The sequence below is a fragment of the Clarias gariepinus genome, chromosome 2 (genome assembly GCF_024256425.1).
Source record: "Clarias gariepinus isolate MV-2021 ecotype Netherlands chromosome 2, CGAR_prim_01v2, whole genome shotgun sequence".
Taxonomy (NCBI): domain Eukaryota; kingdom Metazoa; phylum Chordata; class Actinopteri; order Siluriformes; family Clariidae; genus Clarias; species Clarias gariepinus.
In genome coordinates, this window is record NC_071101.1 from 47338581 (window position 1) to 47350254 (window position 11674).

The 11674-nt window shown below is 40.1% G+C and overlaps 1 pseudogene; it reads left to right on the top strand.

Annotated features, from left to right (window-relative positions):
* The first annotated feature begins 4297 nt into the window (after window positions 1-4297).
* Window positions 4298-10535, top strand: LOC128517769 (tripartite motif-containing protein 16-like; annotated as a pseudogene).
* Window positions 10536-11674: the final 1139 nt, after the last annotated feature.

Here is an 11674-nt window from a genome sequence, read left to right on the forward strand (position 1 = left end):
ATAAATAAATAGTATCTATTGTAAAAAAAAAAAAAAAAAACTCGGTTTTCGGATAGCTGCAGATTGAATGTTTGTAATTTTTTCAATTACAGTAAAAAATTTGTAATGGGTCTGGCACACAGGCAGAGGACATGGAAAGCAAGTGTCACCGTCTCAACAACAGTTCTTTTTATAAAAGCCTAATTTAAGCAGCACTGTAAGCTGTAAGTTCTTAATTAAAACACCATGTGCAGCGAAAGCACAATCTTATAGCAGTCTGTGTGAATTTCACGATTTAATAGGTCTATCCTCAGCAGGTACAGTGTCATCAGAGGCCCACAGGTTGTTGAAAGCATGTAAGACCAGCAGCACTGAGCAGTTGCCGCATTGTATGCAGAGACAGCAGATGTCCATTAGCCACAAAAATGTAGCTGAGGCGCCATGGGGACCGAAGGAGAGGACTGTATAGTGCCAATAATAGTGATATGTAGTAAAGGTAGTCTTTGCTTTGGCCTCTGGCCTTTCCGAGATCATCCACTTGAGGTAGTGTGCATGAAAGCTTGGGTACCATAATGATGGGGCTTGATCAGGGGCTTGTTGACTTCTGTGATGTCATCCTGTAGCATTTTGTCCACCTTAGCATTAATGGCATGACGGCAGGCCTCCAAAACTCCATAAGGTTGTTGGTGAATGACTGCGCTGGACAGAGTTTTATCATCATGGTTGGTGGAGAGAACATCCATTTTAGTATTTGGTTAAAGCATTCGCCAAGACTGTCGGTGGTACATTTCCGTACAGATCTGCACAGCCTGCACACATTACACAAGTTTTGACATGAATGGCATACATTAGTAGGTAAATATTTCCTTTGGGAAGCTGACTCTGCTGAACTCCCTCACTATGTTTTTTGAGGTAGCTTTCCTTAGCAGGACCGCTTTAAGGTAATATATAGCATAGTCAATGATTACTAGGCTGTACCAATGACCTTTGCAGACTTGGGCCATTTGCTGACAGTTGGGATAGCACTGACAAAAGTTGCGTACTTCCTCGTTGAGGCCTGGCAGTGAAACCATTCCTTTATCTTCTCAGTGGTAGTGTGCCACCCCCAGGTGGACCTCAAAGGGCATGGAATGCTCCAGGTGCATTATGGTATCAATCTTCACCTGTGGGACCAGCAAGAGATCACCATATAACCATGAAATTTATACAACTGAAACAGTCATTTTATCCAACATTTTACATGCAAATTTAATCACTCCTAATAATTATGACATGATTATAAAACAACAATGTATTCCCACTAAAACACTGTGTACATAAAATACATACATTTACATCTTACTTTGCTGGATTGTAAATGTTAATGCTGAGCTTCAGTGCTTCTGCTGAATGACCGAACACATACTGTACAGGCAGAGGCAGGTTTCTTGGTGGTCAGATTTCTATGGTCAGACGAGTCCAAATTGACATTCTTGTAAAAAATCACGGACGCTGTGTCATCCTGGCTAAAGAGGAGGAAGACCTCCCAGCGTGTTATCAGCATTCAGCTCAAAAGCGGGTGGATAAATGCATATGGTATGAGCAGCTTGCATGTTTTGGAAGGCACTATGAATGCTTGAAAGGTATGTAAATGTTTTAGGCAATGTCCATTTCAGGGAAGGTCCTGTGTATTTCAGCGGGACAATGCAAAACCACATACTACAGCATTACAACAGCATGGCTTCGTAGTAGAAGAGTCAGATTGCTGAATTGGCCTGCCTGCGTTCAGATCTTTTACCTATAAAAAACATCCCAGGAATCCCTGCTTTGTTGGCCGATCATCAGGATGATTTTCTGGTAACCTTTTTTCAGGCCCTCGACATCGGCCCAAATTTGGGCAAACGGCAATGCATATGATGACCCGGACCCTGGAGGTTCAAGGCAACAATGCTAACCACTACACCACCTTTACGCCTCCTAACCAACACCCCTTTTTTTTATGTTTCCTAAAATTTTAAATTCATTGTACTTTGTGCTCAATGGTGAACCATTGTCACCAGTGAACAGGACACTAGGAAGGAACCTACAGTAAAACCCACAGAGGCCAGGTACTGCTGATTAAGTCAGCCAAGCTAAACACAAGGTAAAGTTTTGTTCCACTTTGCTCCCAACTACAGGTGGATCCATCCATCATGACTTTTCCTAGATCTGTGAGCTTAATCACCCTGTATGCTTACATTTTTAAAATTGCACCGGTCATGCCATTTCCAACCTGCGATTCTCATTTCTCTCAGCAGATGGCGCAAGGCATACCATCTATGCATCATTCAGTGTTTATATGTAACTATCTTAGGTTCCATATATATATATATATATATATATATATATATATATATATATTCCCCTGTAAATAATTGTGATGTGTCTTTGTTTATGTCATTGTGTCACGAACTGTCAGGTGTTGGACTGTGGGCATGGTGTGGCAAGGCATAGACACAGAGGGGGATGATGGTGAAACAGTCTTTGAATTATAAAAAAAAAAAAATGAACAAAGAAAGTTGGCTTTACATTGGATCGTGCTATAAACAAAACTCTAAACACTCATACACAGACGAGGGATTACACAACCTAATATAGTACAGATAAGGGATACAAACCGGACGAGACAAGACACTAAACAGACTAGAGGACTAAACACAGGGGATTATACATGCAAGGGGGCACACACACACACACACGACAGGCTTGGCTAGGCCTACTAGCTGTTATGCACATTAGTAGCTAAACAGACTAATTGCTGAACAGGCTAGTAGCCAGAGACCCAAGGGATGAACAGACTAGGTACACAGCAGACTATGTATAAAACAGACTAAGAACTCTAAAGGTTAGTGGCTAAACAGGTTAGTACCTAAACAGACTTAGATCTAAGCAGGTTAGTAGTGCACTGGTTAGTATTTATACAGACTAAGAACTACACATGCAAAGGAGTTTACTCACACATAAGGGGAAGAAACACACATGGCTAATTCTCCTAGAGGCTAATCCTGCTAGGAGACACAGAGACAAACTAAATAATGACAAATATAAACTTAAAGCTTCATAAACCAAACGCCAACTAAACAAACTAAAACCGAACATAACAAGAGAAAACAAGACCCACTTAACAGAACAGAAATTAATGCTCAACCCAGTTTTCCAGAACAACCAGCTATTTATAACGAGAGTAATTGGCTGCCTTGTTCAGGTGAGCACCCACATCACCTGACCGAGGTGCCTCCTGGGAAACTGAGTCTACCAATAAAAACTACAAACTAAACACAGTGCCCTCAAGTGGGCAACCCTTACACATTGTTTATGCTTTTTCATGCCAAGTGTTTTCCCTTCTCTTGGCCTTGGGTTTATGTGTGGGCATCTCACCATAAAAGTGGTATAAATACGATTGTTTTACAACTCACCTTTGAATTAGATTATCCAGGCTGCCTCGGTGTGTGCAATAAACTAAGACTTCCTTTTGAACCCTGGCTCTACATCTCCTGATTCTTGACTATCCAGTCCTCTGGTCAATTGTCTAGAAAGGTTTATAAAAAATTATGCAGATAATTTCAGATAATTGTTTACACTGTTGTACAGACATATAAAATCATTCAAACTCAAATTATGATATAAATAATTTTTATATTCCATTTAAATATTTATACACATATATTTATGAACATTTATACACATTCAGTAGCATGAAATATTTCATCATTCATGTTACTGAATGTGTATAAATGTGTTAAAATTGGTCTTCATAAAACTTTGACTGTTACAAAGATCTTTGTACTTAAGTAATCATCTCAAACTCCCATTAATCTCTAAGGAACTCTTAAGAATGTGTTAGCACTTGATTAAAATTTTAAACCCTTAAGTTACTAATGAAAATTGTAAAGATGATGTAAAGGGAGATGTCTACTGCCGTTATAGATATTTTCTAAAATCCACACTTGCTGAAGATTTGGTGTTCTGTTATTACTGTACTGAAATATTACAAATGACATTTTTTAAATCATGTTCCAGTGTATCAACAAATGTTGATACATTTTGATGAATTGATAAATGCTGATAAATATTAATGTTGTTCTATTAAATTACAGAAATACACGAGTTAAAATGATAAAATGGTTAAGAATGGATTCATATACTATTTGCATTTGTGCTCCTCCTCTCTCACTCATATACACACTGAACTAGGAAGTAACTTCTCATTTCAGAGAAATCTAATCTCTCTCATCTCTCTCTCTCTCTCGCTCTCACACTCACTCTCTTATAGTGTGTTAAGTTCAGGAAAATCAGGAAAATGGCTGGGTCCAGTATTTCAGTTGATGAGGATCAGTTCATCTGTCCAGTATGTCTGGATCTCCTGAAGGATCCGGTGACTATCCCCTGTGGTCACAGTTTCTGTAAGGTGTGTATTAATGGCTGCTGGGATCAGGAGGATCAGAAGGGCGTCTACAGCTGTCCTCAGTGCAGAGACACTTTCACTCCAAGGCCTGTTCTACGCAGAAACAACATGCTGGCTGAAGTGGTGGAGAAACTGAAGAAGAAGACTGAAGTCCAAGCTGCTTCTCCTGCACTCTATTACGCTGGACCTGGAGATGTGGAGTGTGATTTCTGCACCGGGAGAAAACACAAAGCCGTCAAGTCCTGTCTGACATGTCTGGCTTCTTACTGTGAAGTTCATCTGAAACCTCATTTAGAATTTCCTGCTTTAAAGAAACACACATTAATTCATGCCTCAGCAAAACTCCAAGAAAAGATCTGCACTGAACATAACAAGCTGATTGAGATCTACTGCCGTACTGATCAAACCTGTATCTGCTCCTTGTGCATTTTGGATAAACATAAAGGTCATGATATCGTATTAGTTGCAGCAGGAAAAGCAGAAAAACTGGTGAGAACTTGTTCTAATTATATTTATTATTAAAATTTAGTGGGTTTAGTCAGTTACCATATAAATATTTTGATTCAGAGGTAAGAATAAATTTTTGAAATGTAATGTTAAGAGATTATGAGTTAAATAATGTTTTTAATGTTTGCCCTGTTTTTTCCCACATGGGCACTTTTCCTACATGCTCATGTTTTCTCTAGCCTGTCATGTGTCCTTTCCTATGCCCTCATTCCCACCCCATCTGCACACCGTTCTCACATTCCATCCTGATTACTCAAGCACTTAAGCATGTGCTGCATGATGCTTCAGTACAGGATTATAAGGTGCCCTTCTTGCCACAATTCTCTCATGTTTTGTTTCATAGCGCTTCCTCTTTTGACTATAATAATGCAGCTGGGAAATGAATCCAGCAGAGTGTGCTCACATGAGATCAGTCCTAGGGAGTCAGCAGAAGCTGCTTACCACCCAATGAGCCCTTGCTGATGTCATGATCCAGCTCTGACAGCTCCAACTCTTTCCTCTCTCTCTACATGCATTGAGAACCATGCCTACCTGTCCCCCCTCCTATAAAGGGTATCCAGACACGAATCGCTCCTTCCTATCCCAGTGCTCATTGATTCCTTAAGCAGCAAATCTCCACCTTCATCACAGAATGCTCCAAGGTGGCGTATGCAATCACACTTCTCTGAGGATGGGCCTGGGAGTGGAGCACCGCACTCTGGTATGTCCATCATCATTGTTGTTCCAACTTTGAGGATTCTCCAAGGAGATGAAGAGAGTGTTTAACCATTCATGCCATGGCAGAAAGGGTGGATGTAAGCTACTAAAGCTCCACCAAGGTTCTCACTCGGCATATGACTTCTCCATAGAGTTCCAGTCACTGGCTATCTCAAATGGGTGGAAGACTCAACCCATTAAAAACGCTTCAAAGGGCGGCCTCCGAGTGGCGCAGTGGTAAAGTGCTTGCCCTATCATCCGGAGATCGCAAGTTCGATCCCTATGTGATGCGGTTACCTCTCACAGCCGGAGGCCTAGAGAGAGCTGATTGGCCGAGCTCTCTCACAGGGGAGGGATGAGAGGTACTTCTGGCTCCCACATTAATGACGGCTTTACAGACAATCAGGGGCATCTCTGAGCAAGCAGTTCGAAAAGATGCGGTCGGTGGCGTCACGTGGGTCGAAGGAAACACGCGATAGTCCATGTTGTGTGTGTAGTAGAAGCTTAATGTGGGAGCAACCTAGTGACGGGGAGAAAATGGATACGACTAAAATCGGGGAGAAAATCGGGGAAAAATCCCCCAAAATAAAAAAAAATAAAAAAACGCTTCGAAGCAACTCGCGTGGCGTAATGGCATTCTAATGCTATTTCAGCAACTGGATTTTAATTATTTTTAAATGTTAAACATAAGTACTGGCTAAAAATATGTAGTTAGGCTAAAGTCAGGGGCCCCTGGCAGTTCGGGGCTCTAGGCATTTTCTTTCGCATACATTTGCCTAATGGTAGCGCCACCTCTGGACTCATACCTATTAAGTTTGTATAAGATATATACACTGAGAGTCACAAAGTAGGCTGCACATTATAATGGGTGTTGTAGTTTTGACATTTGTTTTGTAATTTTATACTGGGGAAAATGAAAATGTTAAAATCAGCGCCAGTTAGGTGAAGGCTTTATGCACATAGACAAAACTTGCGAGCCTTGGCTGCATGAAGTTATCCTAATCAGACTGCTGCAATCACAACTGTTTCAGTGTGCCCCTACTGTATAATAAAGCTGTATAAATCTGATGAAAATGACTTCAAGAAAGTTAACCTGGAGAGTAAATAAGAGGAGATAGTAAAATGAAAATAAATAATTGAAGGAATATTTTGCCCTACTCTTAACTCTGATGTTTTCCATAACCTCTATAGATGGAATTTTAACTTTCCCCATTTGTCCCACTCCTTAGGGGTATATGTTGCAAACTGCCAGATTGCATTAATGCTTTAAAAAAAACCTCATAGATATATATCTCTTAATTTATTATTACAGACAGTGTCAGCTGTGACAAACCTGAATAACTGCTTAGTAAAAGGGTCAATCCATTATTACAAAAACTAAATTTTATGCTCCCTAGAAAACTAGAGCCTGTTTTTCTGATTAGTCCCAGACCTGTGTGGTCTCATGAGATTGTGTGTGGGGAAATGCTCTTGCTTTCACTATTAAACACAGCTCTGATTTCTACTGGCATTGCAACTTCACCAAGCATTTAAGTGATCATGCACATTTATGTTATTTTTTTCTTTTTCCACAGTTCTTTTGTGAAGTTGAGGGCACTGCTCTAGGCAGATAACTTTTATCCAGTTGTAATGTATAATTTCATTAAAGAAATTGATTTATGCTTTTTTTTAAATTCCAGCAGAGAATCCAGGAGAAGCAGAAGAAGGTGCAGGAGCTGAAACAGGCTGTGAACACTATAAAGGTGAGCAGTGAGCAGAGACAGAGCTGCTCCTAGAAACACACACAACATGGACAACATGGAGTCATTTAGAGTCGCAGTAAGAGAGGGAATGATAGATGAGCTTTAAATCCTGTGTGTGTGTGTGTGTGTGTGTGTGTGTGTCCTAACAGCTGAGTGCACAGACAGCAGTGGAGGACAGTGAGAGGATCTTTACTGAGCTGATCAGCTCCATGGAGAAAAAGCGCTCGGAGGTGACGGAGCTGATCAGAGCTCAGGAGAAGACTGAACTGAGTCGAGCTGAACGACTCCTGGAGCAACTAGAGCAGGAGATTGCTGATCTTCAGAGGAGACTCACTGAGCTGGAGCAGCTTTCATACACACACGATCACATCCAGTTCCTCCAGGTAACACTTACTGTCTGATCTACACACACAGCTGTTCCTCACACACTCTCTATAACTTCCCCTTGTTAAGGGAACTGTCAATGTCACAAGTGGTTTAAATGTAATATACTTTCTGTAGCTTTTAGCTTCTGGACATCAGTCTCCCAAACTTGAAGGACCAGAGTTTCAGACATCCAGCATCAGTGTCCATCAACATCTCTCATTTGATGGAGTGAGGAATTCTCTCTCAGATCTGAAGAAGAGACTCGAGGAATTCTGTGAGGAGGAATTCAACAAAATCCCTCCACATGGTAAGAGGAGCTGTTCCTGCTGGAGAAACACAATGATGGACGTCTTTACTCGCTCTGTCAAGTCTTATTTCTTAGCAATGCTCCTGCTGACCTTCCTGCAGACAGTTTGAACTAAAATACTGATTTAAAATGAATAAACTGACTGTATCACTTTAAACTGTTTCCATCTTTTACAACCTGATGATGCTTTTTGTCTTCATTTCCATTTTTCTCTCCACAGCTGCAGCAGTTCAGATCTTTTTACTGCCAGAACCACAGAGCAGAGAAGAGTTTCTGACATGTAAACACATACAGTACACACACACACACACACACACACACACACACACACAGAGTAATTGTTTAATAGTTATGATCCATCAATATGAGTTGTGGATTCTGTAAAAGCAGTTCAGGAGAGCAGCTGAGGAGGAGAAGCTTTCCTATTGAGCTTTGGCAGCTTACTAGGAAAAAGCTCATGAAGCTTTGCAGAGCAGTATGGCATAGGAGACATAGAGTTAAAAGAGCCAGGAAGTGAACCTCATTCGTAGCTAATGACTTTGGCTTCACAAAAAGGCTGTTGGGGGAGAAGCACAGCAGATGTTTGGATTTCCCCAATAAAGAGGTAGATCACTTCCTGCACAACACTTTGAGCAATCCAGACAGAGAGCAAGAGCTAGGGCCACAGACAGCCCTTTTTGGAGGTACCAACACTACTAGTGGAGTTCAGCACTTCAGAATCCAACTGGCAAGAATTTCAAGAAGTGGTAAAAGCAGCCAGAGTGAGTTCTGCTCCAGGTCTCAGTCGAGTACTATATAAGGTGTACACACACTGCCCAAACTCCTTTAAATCCTCTGGATTGGGTGAAGAGGGATCATCGCAGAACAGTGGAGGCAGGTGGAGGGCATCTTGATCCCTAAGTAGGAGTATTCAATCATATACTATGTAGGGACCTCATTCTGATTCAAAAATCATCCAGCCTGCTATCATCGGCATCAGGGTTGACCTGGGCAGGCAGCTCAAGGTTCCATACTTTATTGACCTTGTTGAGCCCAGATGTGGTGCTGATATCCACATCTTCAAAGCAAGTTATTTTGTTTGAACTGACAGTCCCATTATAGGACCGCATGGAAGAGGCAAATGAATGCAAGCGGTACAAGTAGCAGGATCTCATAGAAGACTGCCAGAAGAGGAGCTGGAAGGCTTGTTGTGAGCCCAAAGAAATTGGGTGCAGAGGTTTTCCAACTTGCTCCCTGTACAAGATTTTTGCCAGGCTTGTCATCACAGGAGCTGTGAAGAGGGGAGCCTTCAATTCCATCATAGAAAGTTCAGAAAGAGCCTCAAGGTGGATTTGGATCAAGAGGTTTGCAAAGTGGGTCAGTGCTGCTGGGACATCAGTCGGGGCTGGGTCACCTGAAAGAGGGTGTCTGATGTTGTGAGACCTAAAACACCCAAGGACTTCAGAAAAAATGTGTCCTAGTGCATCCAGAGATGTATCTATGCATTATTTGCTTCAAAATCAATACAAAAATATGAGATATAAAACATTAAGCAATTACATGGGTTTCATTTAAATCTAAAATATAAATAAAATAGCATATTTTAAGACAAAATTTCATAAATTAATTAATTAACTGGCTGGTCACCTTCTCTTTATCGAATGTTGAGACATTTCTCCCTCAGATATCAGTGTACACAGACAGCTGTCTCACTGTCTCACTTTTCTCTGTCTCACATATAGTATTCTGTGAATTAACCGAAACATATTCACATTGTTCAGTTTGTTTTTCTCTTTTATTTTAGATTTCTGTTATCTGACTCTGGATCCCAACACGGCACATCGTCACCTTATTCTGTCTGAGAAGAATAGAGCGGTGAGATACAGTGGAAGAAAGCAGCAGTACTCTGATCATCCAGAGAGATTTGATTATTTGTGGCAGGTGTTGTGTAAGGAGAGTGTGTGTGGACGCTGTTACTGGGAGGTGGAGTGGAGTGGTGCTGGTGTGTACATATCAGTCTCATATAAAGACATCAGCAGGAAAAGACGGGGTAAGGAGTGTTGGTTTGGAAACAACAGCCAGTCCTGGAGTCTGTGGTGTTCTTCTTCTTCTTCCCTCTCTTTCTATCACAACAACATTAAGACTGATCTCAGAGCTCCATCATCCTCCAGAATAGGAGTGTATGTGGATCACAGTGCAGGAACTCTGTCCTTCTACAGCGTCTCTGACACGATGAAGCTCCTCCACAGAGTCCACACCACATTCACTCAGCCCCTGTACGCTGGGTTTGGGTTTTACTGGCGGTCTGACTCTACTGTGAGATTGTTGCTCAGTCATCTCCCCAGCACACAATCCAGCTGCATAAATCCAGCTGAGTAATTTAACATGGTTCCAATTACAGAGCAAACATAGGAGAAACAATAAAGAAAAACTGTGGAAAAAGTTTCTCATCTACAGTATTATAAATTTGTATCTGGGTGAAGAACCGTGGAGAGATATGGCACATCAGAGTATGAACATTACAGCTCGCAAAACCCTAAAGTAAGTTTTTTTTTTGTTTCTTTAGAGCTCAGCATGGGCTTCACTTTAGGGTTTCTTTACATTACTAAAACTCTCAGACAATTAAAAAGAAGATATTTAAGTTCAACCAAACTCAGATAGAGCATTATTATTCTGTAAGAAGGAATCTGTTGGTAGTTATAATGTTTTGTCATAATTGGCTGCCAATTATTGATATTTATATTAATATTTGCATAATTAAATTAATTTAAACCACATCAGAGTAAAGTTTCATGTAGTAATGAAGTGATTTTTTACCAAAAAGAGAGATAGAAACTTATAATACAGAGGTCATAATTGCTCAGCATTCTGGTGTAGTGGAATATGACTTGATATTCTTTTCCCTCAAACTCAATTCACCCTATATTTCTGCTACTTAATGTCTGTGAAATGACACCAGTGTCTTGAATATGATTGTTGTAAATATCTATTTCCTACAAATTAACTTTGGTGGAAGGAAACTGATTTCATGTTTTTTTTTTTTTTTTTTGCATTTTCTTTAATAGTGTTTTGTTGAAATGAAACCATTTATAATGTTTTACATAAAATATAATATATTTATAAAAATAGAAAATCTCAAACCTTTTCACTTTCTAGCTGTTTTATTGAAAATAAGTGAATAAAGAAATTAAATGCATTATTATAATTAAAGTTTAATATATGCATTTACTTTAGTTTTATAACTACGCCTGGATTATCAAATGAAGTTTTGAAGAAGAAGCGACCAGAGGTGGAAAGAGTAATAAATTTTCATACCCAAGTACAAGTTCTATTACTTCAGGAGTACAAGTAAAGTTACTATTATAAAAATCTACTCAAGTAGCAGTAAAAAGTAGTTACCTGGTTACTTTTTTTAACAGCGAGAGTGGGATGGGGTATTCTAGTGTAGTTAAATAAACAACAGGAGAATATAAATCTCAAACTAGTTGTTTTTATTTGAAGGAACACCTTTGCATAGTAAAGCTGTTGCCTTTCTTGTGCTTGAAATCAAAATGGTAACTTTAATATGGTGTGATGCTTTGTGCCGGATAGCCGAGGGAAAAAAGAGCTCAGCGCTAAGAATAACGTTTAGCACAAAACCTTAATCAGCCTCTTTTAGCATCACAAAATTATAAC